The sequence below is a fragment of the Cryptomeria japonica genome, chromosome 3 (genome assembly GCF_030272615.1).
Source record: "Cryptomeria japonica chromosome 3, Sugi_1.0, whole genome shotgun sequence".
NCBI lineage: Eukaryota > Viridiplantae > Streptophyta > Pinopsida > Cupressales > Cupressaceae > Cryptomeria > Cryptomeria japonica.
Genome location: NC_081407.1, coordinates 8,337,629 through 8,357,658, shown reverse-complemented (window position 1 = coordinate 8,357,658; position 20,030 = coordinate 8,337,629). Strand labels below are relative to the sequence as shown.

Sequence of the window (20,030 nt, the reverse complement as noted above, 5' to 3'; positions counted from 1 at the left end):
ACTTTACACCTTGGAAGTGTAGATAGCAAATGCTACTAGGGGAGATTAATCTTGAGGGTTTTGTGGATACAAAGGTTGCTGCCATCAAGGTAAAGGTTGAAAATGATGAATTGGTCTCCATAGCTGTAAATGGCTGCCCTCATCCTTAGACCCATTTGTTCGAGGTACTTGTGATTGTGAGAAGCTCCCCCTCTTGAAAAACTTTGAGATGATTTCATCCTAGAGAAAACCAAATTAGACACCGGTTTGACCAAAGTGGAGGAGAGTCAAAATCTAACCCTCACTAGGAAGATGAAGAAATGTGGTAAGAAAGGAGGACCCAAGAAGGGTCGAAAGGGCAAGGAGGATTATAGTTCTTCTGACCAAGGGAAGAAAGATTTGAGCCACATTAATTTTTCAAATGTAGATAGAATGGCCTCCTTGCTTCATGAAGCCATGAGAAGAAATAGTGGCAAGGCAAGTATAGTGGCAAGGCAAGGCAATAGAAGTAGTTTGTGTTTTCTGTCCAAAATATCGGGGGTCAGTTTGAGGGCATTTTTGCCCTACCCGTGTCTATCATTTTTTCCTTTGGTTGCGTTTTTTTTCGGGTCTGTTTTTATTATTTCCGGTGGTGCCTTCTCTGATTTTTCATGGGTCAAAACCCGCGATTTTTTTCACGATTTTATGGAGATTTCCCCGTGTAAGGTTTGTTGTCTACATTTTTTGCAGGGTTTTTTTTGCTGAATTTTTGCGTTTTCTCTGCAAAATCGCGAATTTCAAACGTGACTTTTCGCACCTTTGTGTGTCTACACGCGATAGGTTTTGTGTTCACAAAAAACTATCACCTACGATTTTTGGGGTTTTTCGTAAGTTTTTCTAGGTACCTATCCGTTTTTTCGCGGTTCTTTTTTGGTGCCTAGGGTTTCTGCAACTTCACTTAGGGTTTTGACCCTCTATTTCAAGTCGAAATTTTTTCAGTTGCCGAATCTGTGGGTTTTTCGAAATCTGAACTAGGTTGTCGGATTTTTTTGGGTGCATTATTTTTTGTGCCTTGGTTTTTGAGCCCACAAATTTGACCCTTCAATCAAAAAATAATTTTGATTACAAATTCCTTGTGGGTGTTTTGAGTGCTCTTCTAGGTCTTCGTCGGATTTTTCTGGGTCTTCCGAAAAAAAAATTTAAAAATCGCCTCGAAAAACCGTGCTAGGGTTTCAGTTTTTGCCTTTGAATCTCACTTGCAGAATTTAAAAAATAAAAACCTTTGTTTTCATCTGCTAGTTTTCGTGCATTCAAATTCTTGCCTTCAGTAGTTCGACCTCGAGGTACGTGATGGCATCTCTGACAAACATAATGCTTGAAAGCAACGAGAAATTCAATGGCCACAACTACAACACTTGGAAGCAACGTATGCTGACCATTTTTTAGTACTGATGTCTTGATGCAATTGTTTTGGGCACATCTCAACATCCAACCACTGTCAGAAAAGATCAGGAAAAATGGGATGAGCGCAACCGGGAAGCTGTCGTGCTCATCAAACTCTTCGTCACCAATGAGAAGCTACCTCAAGTACCATCCGGCAAAACAACGAAGGAGATATGGGATCATTTGAAGAGTCTCCATGAAACTTCTAACAAGAGCAAAGCATTTTTTTTTTAGAACATGCTCTTTTTTATTATGATGGACGAAAGGACACCTTTGCAGGATCACTTGACCAAGATCAAGGACATCTGTGACCAACTTGAGGCGTTGGTCGCACAATGGAGGAAGAGGACATGGTCGTCATCACACTAAAACATTTGCCCAAATCTTACGAGCATTTCATTGAAACACTCAATATCACTTCCACTAACATCGATTTGAAGTTTTCCGATCTTTGGAACAAGCTTTTACATCAAGATCGGTGGCGCCAGCAGTTTGGAAGCAGTACTAGTTCCACCTCCACCAAGCAAGCGTTCTCTGCCAAATCTTCTGCTAAGGACAAAGGGAAGGTTCAATCTTCTCAGCCGAAAGGCTCTAATTCTTCTCAGGACAGCAAGAAGAAGAAAAACATTCAGTGTAATTATTGTCATAAGTTTAGTCACATGAAGGTCAAGTGTCGAATTCGATTGGCTTCTGAACAGAAGAAGTAGGAAGGGTGTCAACAGAAAGCAAATGTCGTCGAACACTCTGTGCAGAAAGAATCTGCTTTCTATGCTTTGATGAAAGAAATAATATACTCAGAATTTGTATACCTCAATTCAACAAGATGTAGCTTCAATCGGAATCCTAAATACCGACACAATAGGTCAAATGTGTAAGTGGCCTATCAGTCTTACACATTTGATCAAGCAATTAATCTTATTAAAAGATTTCTTTCATAAATATACTTAATCATAATTCATTTATTTGAATTATGCTATGAATAAGGAGTACAGGGCTACACACATGCATGCTGTGAAGCCAATTATGAAAGGTGCATAATATTGAAAATATAAAAGATACTGTATGAAGTCAAAGTTTAGAATAATAACAATATAGACGGCAACAATAATATACTCCTTGCAGACCATAAGATACACAGTCGATATCTCCAGCACTATAAGCAAGATCAGTTTGAATATCGACTGCAGCCAATAATATGATAGCAGATTGAATAGTTATTATATTGATAACAAGGAACATATGAATCAGAATATTATTGTTATTGATTACAGATCGAACACATAGACTTCAACAGAAAATCGTGGAAAACAATCACAGCTTATCTAGCCCTTCTGCAAGCAGATTGTATACAAAATATCTAGATTGACGTTCACACACACACACACACACACACACAAATATATATATATATATATAGATAGATATGTAACTTTTCAATTCACTCTACAGTTGACATTGATTGAACTTACGTACTTCATCAAGCAAAAGGATACTACAGCAGATTGGATATAATATATTGATAACTACAGCAGTCCAAACTTGTTCAGTGGCAGATTGTATTTGGATTACATTCATACACATCAATAGATCAAATATAAGACTGACTGAAGAACATATATCACTCATAGATATCAGACGTTGATCAAGGTATAAATAAAATTAAAAATTTACCTGCCTATTATAATCTGATCAAAATCAACATGGTATTGTTGACGTGTATTTTGTACACAATCATACACAGAATAAAATACCCAAGGGTACCTTATCCTCTCTTGAATAAAATCTCTAACTACTGAAGATATCGCAAGAAGGATCAGTTAGGGTGACTTCAATGTTCTTTTAAGTAGGGTCTCTACGTGTAGATAAGCACCAGTGGTCGTTGTGATTGCTGTGTCATCAAGGGGCCTTACGTATCCGAAATAGAATTTCCTGAACTAAACGAATTCTCAAAAAAGATCAAAAGAGTAGGGCTTGCAAGAGATCTAGTCTAATCTAACCCTAAGAATGATTCAATGTGGACGAGACTTGGCAAGATTCTACCAACTTCAGTATTGCCATAAAATAACAACTCAATTGAAATTGATGCGATCTTCTAAGGTAACAAATGATTTTTTAATTCATCAAGGATCATAGACACTACCACAAAGGCACATATCCAAGATACAACAATGATTGAAGGTTTAAGTGATTCAAGTTTATCCAGTTGACCACGCAAGGCATTCCTACAATCAGCAAGAAGCTAGTGGTTTGGAGAGTGAATCTCACCGACGATCAAGTCCAACACTTTATCCTTCAAACTAAAATACTACTTTGATTGAGAGTGATTCAAGAAAGTGAACAACCATGAAGATAACCATAAGAATTGCAATAAAACACCATAACTTCAATATTCTATTGATCTCAAAGCCATCATGAACAACAATTGTTTGAAATTCCTTCCTCAAAGCTCAATCTTGCTACAAATCAAATTGCTAATCTCTAATATCTCTCTAATTCTCTAATTTCTCCTTAATCTCTAGTTTTTCTAGTTTTAAAATGAAAAGAAATGAGGGTATATATAGCATCCTCAATTACAATGAACGGTCCAGATCAAAAAGAAGATCAATGGCCAAGATTATGACACCTAAACCCTAATTAGGGTTTATTACAAATAGCCCCCTTTTTACTGAACAATATTAAATGCATAGCCAAATATTAAATTTGGCACGAAAATCTAGGAGACATAGACCAATGACAATTAAGGTGCCACATCATCTATAACAACCTTTCTTCTAGAATCTTATTCCCTTTCCAATGCTCCTTTTTAGCATATGCAATGAATCTAGACACGATTCTTTCGATCTCAGCAATTGGAATCTCGGGAAGATTCTTCATTCGTTCCTCCAAGTGGATGACCTAATCGAAAGCCTTGAGAAGAGCAGCGTCCCATCCAGGTTCAAGTTCTTTGATCTTCTCAATCAGGACCATGGTGGCAAACATCTGATCCCGTTGCTCATTTGTAATAACATTCTCATCTTTGCAAAAGATGACCTTGACCCTTTCCTCCAATTCCTGCAAATCCACATCTGCCTCAACTGCAATCCTCCTGCCAAGAATAGCACATAATACTTCGAACACTTTGTCCTGGATCGGATGGATAATCTCTTCAACTTGATTGCATTTGTTACTGATGTCCTCAAAAAGAACTTCCTTCATCTGGAGTAAAGTTGACCATTGAAGTAAACTATGAGGTCCTCCATCCATTATCTTTTCTTGCACTAGGACCTTCCTTGATGTTTGTCTGATTACTTGCAGGACAGGAATGATAACATCCTTAGTATGAGCAAAAGCAGCTACAGTTATCATCAAGTTGTGGATGACCTCAAGAACTTGAATAGCTCGGTGAATGGTCTGCATCATCCTTGTTGCAAATTCAATAGCAACTGTATGAGATTGGTCAATCCAAGAGCTCATAAGCTGGACCAAACTCATGACTCTCTCTGCCTCACCAATCGATTGGAGGGGAAGTGCCTGCATAGGAGATACTGCTGGATCCTGACGTCCCAAAGGCTGATTGAGATGACTGAAGTAGCTTCGCCATGCACCGACCTCTCTCTCAAGCTTTCTATTTTTCTCCATTTCTTCCCTAAGCTTGTCTTTCAATGCTTCAAATGAATCGGTGGCCTCATCTAGTGTATGCTCGGCTGTGAGTGGACCAAGCTCAAATGTCTCTACATCATATTCTTTTGCGAGGATCTCACCTTCATACTTGTCTACTGCCGGTGTAGCTATCTGCAATTTCCTGGATCCTGTCTCATCTCTGATCATCTTGGACATCTTAGTAGCCTTCCTCTTCTCTGTCATCTTTTGAGAATTTTCAACAAGGCTCTCTAAATCAATCACACTGTCCTCGTCTTCGATCACAATCACCCTTGTAAGTCTTTCCTTTAACCAATCTGGGATGGCCGATCTTGTTTCTTTAACCTGTATCTCCTTAGACAATGTTTCTTCTTCTCTGAGAGGAGATGTTACTTCATTATCTTCCTTATCTTCATGTAGCTCATTAGCTTGGAGAGACCCACTTGGTGACCTTCGAGGTGCCTGTCCTTCTTCATGTTTATCGTTTTGTACCATTGATTCCATAGACTCCTCTATCTCAAGTGTCCTCTTCTCAGGTCGAGAAGATGTGTCGGATGAACGATCTCAGTTGGCCTCTTGTTTCTTCTTGGAAGATTCTCTTTTCTCAGGTCTCTCTTTCCTCTTCGAGCCTCTAGGATGGGGGTTGCCTTCACTTATGCTTCGAAGGTTGCCTTCACTTGTGTTTCTGGGATTAGGATTATCCTCACTTACACTTGCTCCTCCTTCAACTGGTCTTTCTTCCAAAGTGAAAGTCATAGATATGCCTTGCTCTCTCAACTTCTGATGTTGCACATCAACCCATTTGCGAGTACAAGACAAGACTGGAGCCATCAAAGCATCTAGATCCACAACCTCGGGTTCATTTCAATCTAGCCTCACTGATTTGCTTTCTCGATCATAAGATGATTGGAGATGTCTACCACTATCCTGAGCTTGGTCGGCCACTCTGTAAATCTTGCATTTCCTGATGAAGTCTAAAGGCAACCTAGAATGCATCTTTCTTTTCACTTCAAGGTCATCCAAGAGATTCATCACAAAGTCCTCTATCTGAAACTCATGCTTATATTTTCTTCCAACTGTCTCCTCTATATACCCATATGGATCAAAGCTCTCTCTCAAGGCAAAGAATGAAAATGAATATAAAGCTAACTCTTTCTCTGCATCATCCATGGCTAGAGCATTAGGACATATCTCAACTGAATTCCCTAATATGATAGGCACAGGAACTCCATTTCCATGTCTGTGTCTGAATGCTTTCACATAAGCTGCCAACTGTCTTGTTACCTCAAATAACACTATTTTGTCTGTCGGATATCTTGGCAACATGTAGGGAGGTGAAGGACATCCATGAACTCTAATATATGTAAACTTCTGGAATTGGATGAACCATGCACCGTACCTCTTTACAAGCTCTTGTGCATCTTGAGATAGCCGGTTGTGAATCCCGCCTTGCAATGTCCTGGTGATGTTCATCGTGAATGTATCATTGACTAACTTGTAGTTACTTCCTGGCGGATGATGCAAGTGAACATAGGAATCACAAACTCTGACTTCCCCAGGTCCTCTTCCAATCACTCCTCTGTGAGGTAGTCCTGCATACTCAAAGCTCCTGATCAAGGCATATATGATGTATGAACTCGTGGCAAGACTTGGTAGCCTTCAATCTCCTTAACTATACGTCCAAGCAATGGCTAATCATTCTAGCCCAATGGATTGTTCCTTTTCCCTGAACTATCACTTGGATGAAGTAGAACATCCACTTCTCAAAATAGAAGGCTTGAGGAGCCCCTGTAACTCGGTTGAGTAATGTTATCAAATCTCTGTACTCCTCCTGGAAGTCGATCCTATGTGGTGTGTTCGGAATCTTGCTCAGGCGAAGACGACTCTTGAGTAACCAATTCTTGTTGATGATGCTCAAGCAAGCGTCTGGATCATCTTCATACATGGACCTGGCTCCTTCTAAGCTTTTATAAATCATATCTTTATGTTCTGGCAAGTGAAGAGCTTCACTGATAGCTTCCTCTGAAAGATAAGCAAAAGTGTCTCCCTCCTTGGACACTATCGATCTGGACTGTGGATCATAATGGCGAGCACACTCGATCATCAACTCATGGCACTGGATTGTTGGAGGGAAGCCGGCCGCCTTGATAATGCCACTTTCAATTATTCTCCTTGCGACAGGTGATGGCTTGCCAATGTAAGGGACCTCTTGAAACTTCTTCACACTGAAGTTTCCCAAATTGGTATCTCCAATGTTGCTCCACTTCGACACGATCTTGGTCTCCAATTCTTCGTTCTTCTGATCTTCCTTCATGAGAGCTGGACGACTGGTGGATGCTCCTGCCTTCGGGGTCGCCATCGTAACACCTACACAACATTTCATAATAAGAAATAGATTTTGCAATGTATAAACATAAATTAGATTAAAGATTGAATTTAGGAAACTTCATGATAAGTCCTTGAGTTATCATTTCCTAAATACGATTGAGCTACTGGAAATTCAAAATTTCAAAATTCAAAATTTAGATTAAGACTATGACGATCAAAATTCAAAATTTAGACAAAAGAAGACTTCGCCATACCTCACTTGAGAGCTAACTCTAAAAAGATGCAAAATAAGGAAATTCGCCTAGGCAAAAACGAAGTTTGAAGTCTTCAATGTGGTCCTCCTCTAGCAAAGGCGCCTTTCTTAGTTAATTTCACCACCTTTGGGGTCTCCAACATGATGATAGAGTATTCGCTCCACCTCTAACCAAATTCGCACCCTTCCTTGATGAGATTTCGCACTTTCTCCTTGTCTTCTCCAAATCGCATGCAAATGAACGATTAAATGATGATTTGAAATGAGATATCACACCCCCTTTATATAAGCGCTTACCTCTTCAATCCCCCATAGGCCGACTTTTGAAAATAGGCAAATAATAAATAAATTTCAAATAAAAATAGAGGCCGACTTTGTAAAATATAGAAAATAAAACCCAAGCGCTCCAATTTTATTTATTTAATTAATTGATTAATTAAAATGCCTTTATAATTAATTATTTCGATTTTAAAAGGCAAAATTAATTAATTAAATACCTTGTGCGCACCCATTAAATGCCAATTTTAATTAAATATTTCAAGGTTTATCGAAATTAAGCATTTAATGTATTTCAAAATTTATTGGCGCCAAACACATGAGAGATGTAAGGGATACAAACCATATCGCTCTGGTCCCTGGGAGAGGGACAGGAGCGCCTTAGCTTTTTAATCTTGATTTTCACGTTCAAAACCACTTCCTCTACGTTGAAACTGGCATTTTAAATAGGAACCTTGAGCTTGATTGATTCAATGTTTTGAAACGAATGCCTCCTAGACCATTTTCGCTCTGGTCCCTGACTAAGGGACAGGAGCGAACTTTGTATTTTAGCTTAAAATTGTCAACTTTTAACATTAACTCCTCATTCATCACCTTTCTAATGACATTTTCAACCTTGTGTGGCCTAGGCTTGACGAAGCTTTTGAAGGAAATGACTAATTTTATGAATATCGCCTTGGTCCTTGACTGAAGGACAGGAGCGATTTTGCATCCTTGCTCAAGTTAATCACTTTTTGACGTTTGGTTCCTTGTCCATCATCCTTCCAAGGACATATTCGACCTTGTGTAACTTTGCCTTGGCGTGGTCTAGGAAGAAAAGGATTGATTTTATGAATATCGCCCTGGTCCTTGACTGAAGGACAGGAGCGAACTTTTGTTCATTGGGCTAATCCTTGTTCGTGTCAACTTGCAATTGCCTTCAAAGTATAAAATGGTGTCCCTTACTCCTTTTTGAACATTTGAAATGGAAGTGGTACCTCAAAATTAAGCATACTTAGACATTTCGCTCTGGTCCCTGGGAGAGGGACAGGAGCGAACTTGACCGTTTCCATCACTTTTCGCGGTCCTTGCAACTTTGTTTCTCTTCGAGGCGTTCCAAACATCATTGCCCCCTTATACCTTGGCCTGGAGTGGTTTAAACTTGGAGGGGAATATTAGATAGCCTTGATTTCGCCCTGGTCCCTGGCTGAGGGACAGGAGCGAACTTTCACTTATAAGCTCATTCGTGCTTTGCCAACTTTCAAATTTGTCTTCAACGGACTCATTATGTTCCCCTTCACTTATCTTTAACATGAGACTTGCTCCAACTTGGTGGGAAATTTGTCTTAAGAAGAAATCGCTCTGGTCCCTTGGAGAGGGACAGGAGCGCCTAGGCAAATATGGGCTTCATTTGGTATCTTGCAATCTTCAAATGATCTCCAATAGATTCGTTATGCCTCCTTTTACTTGCCTCAAACTTAAAAACTCATTTCACTTCGCCAAAAACTTGTCTTGTGGAGGAATCGCTCTAGTCCCTGAGAGAAGGACAGGAGCTATCATTAAAATTCGCCCTGGTCCCTGGCAGAGGGACAGGAGCGATTTGACTTTAAACTTTAAAAATTTGCCATTTTGAGTCTCAAAAATCTTCTAAATCTTCAATTATTGCATCTCCTGGCGACCCTGCACAAGACAAATGAAATAAATTAGTAACCAAGATGCATAAAACATCATTTTCGCCCTAGTCCCTGCCTGAGGGACAGGAGCGATTTCACTTCCATAGGCCAAAATACCAAGATTTTAAGACTTCAGTCACTTCACAAGGCAAAATTAGGCCATTTCCAATGCTCGGGCTCAATTATCAAAATTCTCAAAAATCAGCCAAAAATCACCCGGACAAAATTCACAATTCCATCATTAACACTTAGGCAAAATTTGGACTTGCATTCAAAAATCTGACTGAACCTAGACAAACTCATTTGACCTCCTGACAGATTCACCTTATTTCAAAATTGCATCCTATGAGAGGAAGCTCAACAATCTTCAAAATTTGGACTAGACACCGGCTTGAAAACATCAAAACGGAAACCCTAAGGTTTAACCCCAGTCCAGACGACTGACTCACTAACCCAAAACCCTAAAAGCAGAGAGAGAAACAGGCAAAACCGAGCAAAAAGAGGGGGTCCCCATTTTAATGGGGCGATGTGTGAAATGGTCACAACAGGTATCAAAGCAAGCCTAAGGAAAGATCAGATCAGATTGATTTATCAAAGTGAGATTATCCTTCCACTACCGTCTTCGAAATCATCATCTCCTATCAACATCAAGATGGTGAATGGGATTAGAGTTGAAGATGGACTTGAAGGAGGATCTAACTTCGTATCTTGGAAGTTCAGAATCATGCTTGCCTTAAGTGAGAACGAAGTAGATGGATTTTTGAAGAAAGCAATACCGGAACCAGAAGAAGAAGATGAAAAGCTTCAATGGATGAGAAAGAACAATAAAGCCATGAAGATGTTAGTTGACTCAGTGAAAGACCATATTGTGCCAACTATCTCCAAGATGGAGACTGCCTATGGCATGTTCAAATCATTAGAGAACATGTATGAGATAAACAACACAAGCCGAGCTCTTGCTCTAAAGCAACAACTCCATGTCAGAATGACAAAAGGCGAATTCATCACCTCATACTTCATGAGGATTACTAAATCGAAAGATCAATTCTCTACTATAGGTCACACAATAGAGAGCAAAGAACTAACCATGCTGGCACTAAATGGTCTCCCCTCCTCATGGGAGGCATTTATTCAAGGGATAAGTGCAAGATCAAAACTTCCGAAGTTTGATCGATTAAAGCAAGATTGCATTCAAGAAGAGTCTAGATTAGCTATAAAAGGCATTGGCCAAAGCTCCATAAATGAAGACATTCATGTTCTTGCCTCCCACTCCACAAAGATGGAGGGTAAGAAAGGACACTCCAAAAGAAAGAAAGATGACGAATCGAATGGTGCTCCTACACACAAACGAAGGAAGGAGCACGCTCCTGTTGCTCAGAGTACATCCATCAAAACACTTTGGCATCAACGTTATGGGCACTTAAACGTGCACTATCTCTCTCAGTTATATCGGGAGGGTTTGGTTGCTGGTCTACCTAAGATCCAACCTCAAAATCATGGAGTTTGTGCAGCCTGTCAAGCTGGGAAGCACCATCGCACACCATTCTCGGATGGTGATTCTTGGCAAGCCTCCAAGGTTTTTCAATTGGTTCACGTTGATGTATGTGGGCCAATGAACACTCCATCTGTTACTGGTTGTAGGTACTTCTTGTTATTTGTTGACAATTTCAGTCGTAAAATGTGGGTGTACTTTCTAAAAAATAAATCAGATGTGTTCACTACATTTCAGCAATTTAAGGCCTTAGTTGAAAAAGAATCCGGTTCTCAGATTGTCACTCTAAGGTCAGATAATGGGGGGGAGTTTTGTTTCAATGACTTCTCTACATTTTGTGCTACACATGGCATTAAGCGCCAACTCACCACACCATACGCCCCTCAGCAGAATGGTGTCGTTGAACGTAGGAATCGCACCATTACTAAATGGCTCGTTCTATGATAGAGCATAGAATTGTTCCTAAGAAATACTAAGGTCAAGTAAACTCCGCTCGTGAGTTAGGAAGGCATGGCCAATACACACCAAAGTCCGTCGAAGGAGGTTGTCCAATGGTCTTCAAAGTCCGCCTAAGAAAAAGCATGTCTAAAGACCTTCAAAGTCTGCCCAGCTTAAGTGGAAGATGTCCAAGCATCCTTGAGTTCCGCCAAGTCTAAAAAGCATGTCCAGTGAAGGGGTAAAGTTCGCTTGGCATAGGGAAAAGATTAAAGCAAGATAAAGTGTAAAGCAAAACATGGAATAAACATACACAAAGTCCGCCCAAGTTGGAAGGCATAAAGTTAGGATGGCATAAGAACTAGTGTCCGCCTACGACTATCTAATGAACTTCCAATTCCGCCTAACATGAGAGAGGTCAAGATGGTAAGGTTGAAATGAAAAGAATTGACCATGCTAGCCAAGTTCGCCTATGAGATTGGTTTAAACATAAAGATAATAAAGTTTGACAAGGAAAATTGCACAAACACAAGTTGGCAAGATGAATTACACAAAGTTTGGAAGTTGGCAACACATGGACCTTCCAAGTTTGCCTAGGCATAAATGGAATATGTGAAGATGCCTAACAAGATGAAAAGTTCGCCCATGATTTGAAGATTAGACATGAAGACGATCGACTTGCCATGACGAGGAAAGAAAAATAGTTAGAGGAATAAAAAATTTGACAAAATAGCACATGAAATCCAGGGTCTATCAAATGAATGGGTTGGAAAAATTGAACTTGACACATAGGAATATTTTCAACACTTATAGTTATTTTGACAATTGTAGGAACTCTATTCCTCTATCAATTAAAACCCTAACCTTGGAAATGTAATGTTTCGAATTGCATTGATTTTTCCTTAGGTTTTATAATTAGTAGTATGACTAGTCTTTTTCAATGGAAGTTAGCAAATGGCATTCAATGGCGTTAAATGAATGAATGAATACAAAGGTGAACGAAGAATATATGAATGGGCTGTTATGATGGGAGGAGTTGGACGAAAAGATTCGCAATGATTGAATGAATAGGAAAGAAATGGCAGGATTGGTGAATATGTTCATATGAATCTGAATACGAATACAAATACAATAGTGCCAGGAGGAAACCAAACCATGAAATTGAACAAATAACAAAGAACTATAACAGCAAGAAATTAATTTTCTATTGCATTCAATGGTTTCAGATATAGCCGTTACAAATCATACCCGAATTGATGACATCTAGCAGATATGAAATTTTGATCATAAATTGTGCCCTTGCAACAGTTGTTTGGCAGGCTCAGAAATTCTTGCCAACCAGATATTGATGCCATATGTCTTCTAGCAGCTACGTTTTGCTTTGATACCCCTGAAAGCTCCTTTTGCAGATGATTCAGATTTTTATTTGCTGTCCACCACAAAATCGCACCACTTGATGATGTACAGCCAGCTTGCAGTTGTAGGGCAGCTGTAGGATATTGTACGGCCCAACTGCTGGCTGTTATTAATTATCAAATCCCTCCTCTATAGCAGAATTCTGTCCTTACAGTCTGATTCGATTGTTTGGCTCAGAAAACAAATAAATCATTCACCAATTTGCACAATTAGAACTTCAAAATGAAGCCCTCCCTGAAGACCAAATTCAGGAGATATTTCACTCCCTCAAATGGTTGCTCAATGAAGAATTATTCGCTCTCCAATGGCTGGAGGTTGAAACCCTGGTTTCTTCCTCTCATCAAATTCAACAAGTTCAAAATGCATAATTCACAATGAGATTCGAATTCTTCAAGACTATATATATTTCCCTCACAAGTTTGATTTCTCCTTTGCTCATTAAATAATATTAAATGATAATAAAATTAGACGCACTTTATCATTTAATAATTACCTTGATTTGAGAGTCTAATTAATTAATTCCAATGGCCCCAACTTATGATACCTTGACCCTCACTTAAGTTATAATATAAAGTTTATATTATAACTTAATAATATAAGCTCAAAACCATTAATGTTTATTTAAACTAAATAAACATTAATATCTCCATTATTACTCATCCTTTTTGAACGACGTCTGAACTGGGAGCTGACATGATGAAGCTGCGTACAACCATACCCCTTTACTAAAAATAGCAAGGGTCCATCTCTAACTTACAATAAATAGGAAGTAATGCATACGGAGTTCAAACGAAGCCGAATGAAAGCCAAACTTGCAAAACTCTGACCACTAGAGAAGCTGCATCCCACAAAGGACCCTCCATTCAATCTTATTAGACTACGAGGGTTGGTAATAGGCTAATCCCATTGAATATCTGATGTCAACAAGAAGGGGACATCACAATCCACCCTTCCTGAAATTGTTTGTCCCCAAGCAATCTTGACGACAAATAGACTCCTCCACCTGGATCCCAAGTGAAGACCTGTGCAATGTCCATGATGTCATCAAACGACTCCTGTAACACTGGCACATCAAGCTAAACCTGCTGAATCAACTCATCCTCGCCATCCGGTGTCACTGGAGTAAGAGTCTCAAGTGGAGGCAACTCATAACACTGATCTTGGTTGCTACCAAACTTGGCACCAGGTATGTTGTCATACAAACTGTCCATCACATGTGCCACTGAACTGTGCATTTGAAACAAATCACGTACATGGGGGTCAAATGTGAAACTGTATGCACTCCTCACCATGTACACTGCTGAAAACTCCTTTGCGAGTCCTGTTTGAAAACTTAATGCACTGCTAGGATTCCAAACACTACAATCCATGCTCACCTCAGGACTGGGGTCGTAAGAGGGATCAGCATCTATCTCGAAGAGTGGATTATCACATGACCAAGTAGTGTGTATCTCAAACAAGGGATTGTTCACAAACTGAACAACACCTCTATGCTGATCCAAATCATACCATTATGAATCCCTAGAGTCATAAGCAAACGAGAACCCCTCCTAAATGATCCCATGCTCTATCATCTTGCTCTCCTCTCTACAGAGAGAGATAGAATGCAAGCTCCCATCCGCAATTCCCCTCAACACATAAGTCTTGTTATTCATTTCAAACTTCATTTCCAATTTAGGTACGTTGAGGGTAAAAATTCCAATGTCTTGGAGCCATTTCATGTCCAAGACTACATTCGTTGCACCCATATTAACCACATGAAAATCAGCTTGTAACTCATAATCATTCAGCCGTAAGGTGAGATTACTTATTTGACTCGAAAACCATTGAAATCCTCTGTCTGTAATCTGCATCTGGCCACAAATCCCTCATCAATAAAATTACCCGTTGCTCCAGTGTCAAGCAAAGCAATGCAACGCTGCCCACTAATTGATCCTCTAAATCGGAAGGTAACCTCATCCTGCACGTCTGCAAATATTGCCATAGGAGATAAGTTCCCATTAGGCTCTAACTCTGTTGTAGTTTTTCCACCCTGATCATCCGCTATTGCAACCTACTGATCTAAGTTTTCAATGTTCGAATCCTCATAATAAGCCCACATTACGCAGTTTGTCTTTCCCTTAGGCCTCAAGGGGCAGTCATGATCTCTGTTGTAAGGCTCTTTGCACCAAAAGCATAGTTTCTTCTTTCTTAGCTCTTCTCATGTCTCCTCATCCACCATGGTTACCGGTTTTTTTTCTTATCAACAAATGGTTGAGGACTCTCATTGTTGGTGGAAGGAATATCTTTATGTAAGCTCTTGCTTTTTGGGGCTGCGAGTTCCATGCTCCTAGCCTTCCTCATGGCTTCCTGCAGTGATGGAGGGTTAAAAGCTTTAACACAACCTCTCAAAGGTTCTAGAAGTCCCTCAATGAATAATACAATCAATCTCTGCTCATAGATATTAGTGACCATAACAGACAAACGCTGAAACTCTCCAATATAGTTCTCCAAGCTCCCAACCTGCTTAAGCTGAGCAAGCTCCCTGAAATATGATTATGGATCCTTCCTGTCAAAACACTCAACTAACCAATCAGCGAACTCTTGATATGAGGTGATGAGATTATGTTGCAAGGTGATCATTCCATTATGCCACCAATCATTCACTACTCCATCAAAATGCAATGTGGCAAATTTGATTGCATCTCCCTCAATCATAGGCCGCAAATGGAAGTATGTGTCCAATTTATGTATCCAAGACCGAGCTATGACCTTCCCACTTCCATCGAACAATGGTAGAGTCAACTTGCTAGTGGCATATTCCAAATCCTTGTTCTGATTTTGTGGCCTTCTGTCTTGCCTAACTCTATCAGCCTCTCTCTTTTGCCTCATATACTGATCAAAGTTCATATGTTCTCTGACATCGGGAGGTAATAAGCTCCATTCGTCATGCACTATCACGACGTTGTCCACAAACAAGGCATCATCATCCTCTCCTACACCTCCTTCCTCATCTCTCAAGAAAGTTGGCCTAGTAGGCCGCTCAACTGTGCGTGTAGGAGTTCTATGAGCCCTAGGAGTACCAACCACACTCCTGTTATCTTCTTGCTCACGATTCTGCCTTCTAGGATTAGCCAACTGCTGTATGGCAGCGGTAAGCTGTTGCAATGTACCTGCTATACGCTGCTGGCCATCCTATAATCCTCTCATGGTTGCCCTCACTTCCGCGGCCTCATACGTGGTGGACTATTGTCTCTTTGGTTCCCCATAGTGTCCCACTGATTATCAAAATATTGTTCCATGTTCAACAATGCCCTTTTGCGTGTATAATATCTGTGAGGACCACTTTCCAATGGCTGCATATGAAATCTTTAACCCTCCAGGATGGCAGGATCAAAGATCTGATACCACTGTAGGAACTCTATTCCTCTATCAATTAAAACCCTAACCTTGCAAATGTAATGTTTCGAATTGCATTGATTTTTCCTTAGGTTTTTAGAATTGAATAGTGCCAGGAGGAAATCAAACCATGAAATTGAACAAATAACAAAGAACTATAACAGCAAGCAATTAATTTTCTATTGCATTCAATGATTTCATATATAGCTATTACAAATCATACCCGAATTGATGACATCTAGCAGATATGAAATTTTGATCATAAATTGTGCCCTTGCAGCAGTTGTTCAGCAGGCTCAGAAATTCTTGCCAACCAGATATTGATGCCAAATGTCTTCTAGCAGCTGCGTTTTGCTTTGATACAAAGGCATTTCTCAAAATACAGGACCAATTGAAGACACTAACTCCAAGAAAAGGAAGGAAGAAGTCGGAAGCTCTTCAAGGACAAAGGGTAAGACAGTTATAAATGAAGGACCTACTCAGAAGAAACAAAGGATAGAACCATCTTGTTCTGCCGCATCTAGAAATGAAGACTTTACATTAACTGTTGATGAATCATTGGCTGAGATAAAGATTCCTTCTCCAGTTCATGGAAAAGATGAAGAGTCAATCCATTAAGAAGATGAAGAACCGCCATCTCCTATGAGCACGGAAATATTGGAGTCAAACAATGAAATGGATATTTTGGGTGATAATTTCAAGAAGGAATGATTTCCGCTCTTCAAGGAGGCCAAAATATGCCATGTGAAGAAAATGACCAGGAAGTGGAAGGCATTGAGCAGCCCACAATTCCTGACTGGCTGAAAGAAAGACTAAAGATAAAGGCACCAGCGGAAGTACTGGAAGAAGAAGATGACATGGCTTGGCCAAGCTAGGAAAAGTTGCTGCAAAGAAGCCTTCCAAGAAGTTTTCCACAATCCAAAGACATGAAGCAGGCAACCGAACAGTTCATATTGCTGTACCAAAAGTGGACAAGTCAAAGGAAGACATTACTCCTCCGGAGTATGAGATTACCACTTTTGACTTGGGACCAAGCACAAAGAGCCAAGTAAAAGAAGACTTGGATAATTCAATCGCTTCCATGAAGATAAAACTGGACAAAGAAACAAAGAAGGAATACAAAAGGAAAGTAGAGCACCTAAGGAAATATATTCAGCACTTAAATTGGTGAAGGATGGCAAAGGTCCCAATAACGAAGCTGAGACTGAAGCGGTCGTTCTTGCTGTACTTCTAGCTCGTAGAATAGGGGTGACCAAGCTTCATCTAGAGGGGGATTCCCTTGTGATTGTCAATGCAATTATTTGTGGTACCTCGCTTAGCTGGAAAATAAGTCGTGATATTGACATAATCACGTCTACCTTGAAATCTTTTGATGACTTCAAGATATCCCACACTCTTCGAGGTGGCAATCAAGAGGCAGATAGATGTGCAAACAAGGCTTTGGTTTTGGAGGTTGGGGTGATGAGGATATCAGTGCCCGAGTAGATGCGATATCTTGGGGCTAAATTTTGATAGATACTACCCGTTACAATTGAGGTGACGAGCATTTAATGTTGAGGTTTGAGTGCATCTTGGCGGCGGTAAGGGTTGACAATCTGTGGTGAGCGACATTCCTCTGCGTTGCGGGTTGTTTTATCGAGCAGGGTGGTAGTGCTTGAGAGATGGCCAGATGTGATGTACACGCGAAAAGGGTAATCGCATTAACGGTGTGCAGTCGGGGAATGTCTCAAGGATATCGAAGGATGATATGCATTTATGAAGGGACTTATTGTGTTAAGGAAGCAAAGATTGATCTTGGTTATTGAGCGTAGAGAAGTGAGTATTTGGGAAGATAGTGCAGGAGTGTTGTTAGTGTAGGATTGGTGTTTTGGCGCCCTATGGTGGCCTTTTAGGGTGCCATCTCTCATGAGCGTCTCTCAAACATCTTCAGATTTGAAGACCGGGATTTTCTCAATAGAGTGAAGATTGTGCTTGGTGATGAACGTCTCTCAAACATCTTCAGATTTGAAGACCGGGATTTTCTCAACAAAGTGAAGATTGTGCTTGGTGATGAATACATGCGGGGGGGATTCAAATATCGCGCTAACGTGGATATAGCATCCATGTTTACTGCGTGGGCCTTTGAATTGGTAGGGGTGGATCGTGTTCACTGGTTGGTCTCGAATAGTGTGAAGGAAGAATGGAGAGGCGACTTGGCGAGCTTTATCCGGATGACAAGGGATGGGGAAGGCTTTGTTTGCCTGAATGGTGTTTGCCCGCATTCGTGCGAATTTCAAACCCCTTTACGCATGTTTCTTTTATGGAGTGTAAACTATAGTAAAGAAATTTGCAGGGCTTCGGCCCAAATCGGTATGCAAGGAGTGCGAGACTACATCAGGGCATGGGAAAATGCTGAAATCCGACTGGAGCTGGAAAAATGGAGCCCCTCTCTTGGAAGGAGACCAGGCGGGGACTCAAGCTCAAGTTCCTCTCCAAAGAAAAAACACGGAAGGCCTCGAGGCTCCAAGAACACCACAGGTGGTAGGTCGTTGTGGATTGGCTTCCCCCCGAAAGCCCATGATGACCATGTCGACGACGAGGATCAACGTGAGCATGCTATGGAAGGATGCGAGAAAGGCAAGGAGATTGTGGTGGTTAATGCGCCACAGTAGTTTCTATTTTGTTGGTTTTTGTTTCGATCATTTAGACAGTTTTTGTATGTAATTATCAGACTGTATGTGTCTTGCTTCTTTGTAGCAAGCATTTTGGTGGTCTCCTTTTTGCTGTATGACGTTTGTAATAGATTGTTTTTTGAAATATCAATATAAAGTACCATTTACTGATCGAAAAATATATATATATTCAGCACTTGACTAAGCCACTCAACGAGGGCGATACAGCAATTCCTCTACTTCTAAAAATCTTGAAGAAGAAAGGACAACAGCGAGAGAAACTAAAGAATGGATGGCAAATGGAAAAGAGGAAACAGCAACATTTGTGGACAAATTGAGACTGACATATGGACAAACTTCCTTCCTACTCTCCCAAATTGCAAACATGGTTGAAGAATGGGCTGACCTACAAGATATTTAGGATAGGATTATCTTGTGACTTAGAGTGTTGAAAGGCATGCAGAAGCAGGAACTAATTAATAAGGGAATAATTGCAGCAGGGGCTGCCTATGATTTTATGGAAATGTAAAGGCAGTGAAGTTCTGGAGAAGGTAAAGGCAGATAGTACTAAGGCCGAGGAGTAGATAAAAGAGATTCAGGATAAGATCTTCCTTATAGCTGCAGATGTGCTTGAGAAGGAGACAATCAGAGAAAATGATATGCAGTCGAAAAGCCTAAAGCTCAGAATTCAGGCAATTTTCTTGCCCATCATAGGACCTGTCTTGAAGCAAAATTTGACTAAGGCATCAGAATTCTTGTCCATCTGAGATGCCTTCCAAAAACAGGAATTGGAATGGGAGATTGCTTTCGCCGCTTGTGCAGATAATTTGGACGGATGGGAGTACAAAGTCAACATGCTACCACATGCCACCATGGAGGAGGTCGACTCAATTGTGTCCAGATTCATTGAACACAATGCTGCCCGCGAGGATAAGAATGCACCTTCTTAGGAGATGGCTAATTACGCCACTTGTCTAGCTTCTATTTGTTTCTAGTTTTATTTTGGGAAACTCTATCTAGGGTTGTGTTGTCTTGATCTCAACCGTTGATCTTAAATCAATCTCAACCTTTCATTTTGCTTTCAAAAACTATATATAAACTCTCACTCTCTCATTTCATTGTGTTGTGGA

At 40.3% G+C, this 20,030-nt stretch overlaps 1 protein-coding gene across 1 annotated transcript in view; it reads right to left on the bottom strand.

The window, feature by feature from the left end:
- LOC131065650 (phosphatidylinositol 4-kinase alpha 1) overlaps positions 1-20,030 on the bottom strand; it is a 127,759-nt gene that overhangs the window by 82,478 nt on the left and 25,251 nt on the right. The window lies entirely within an intron of this gene.